A 567-nucleotide genomic window follows, 5' to 3' on the forward strand; every position below is an offset into this window, starting at 1 on the left:
CCCCCCTCTCTCTCTCTCTTTCTCTCTGCACTGACCTACATTAAAGAGTAATGCATCAACTGATAGAGTGCATTTATAGTGTCTCGTACTGTATACAGTACATCATCCTTACCAGCAGCATGCATATCTTATTTTGAGGTACCAGTACATTTAGGTACATGTACCAATTCATCACTTAATGAAACCGAACTGATCAAAGTCAAAATGAGAGAGCACCTGGGTTTTAACTACAGTGTGGGCCAAGTTTAATATGATGTTTACAGGCTTGATTCCCATTGAGTGCAGCTGCAGATTACCCAGACCCACTGGAAGGAAAACAAAGTCTTTAACAGTGTGTACTTTCTTGGAATGTAATGAGTGGAGAGAATAAGATTCATCAAAGTTCCCATTTGCCAGAGCTTCCAAACACTTGGGATCCCTTATCTGGTAATTACAGTTTTATGTCAAAAAAACAGTCCAAATTTTCCTAAAACTTTTAGGCTTAAGCCTTAAGCTGGTCTCATTTTTCATCCATTGAATCTTAGAAGATGAGATTAGGCAAGACTGTCTTTATAGACCATTAACTCA

The sequence above is a fragment of the Pundamilia nyererei genome, unplaced genomic scaffold (assembly GCF_000239375.1).
Source record: "Pundamilia nyererei isolate P.nyererei 1_Seehausen unplaced genomic scaffold, PunNye1.0 scaffold00180, whole genome shotgun sequence".
NCBI lineage: Eukaryota > Metazoa > Chordata > Actinopteri > Cichliformes > Cichlidae > Pundamilia > Pundamilia nyererei.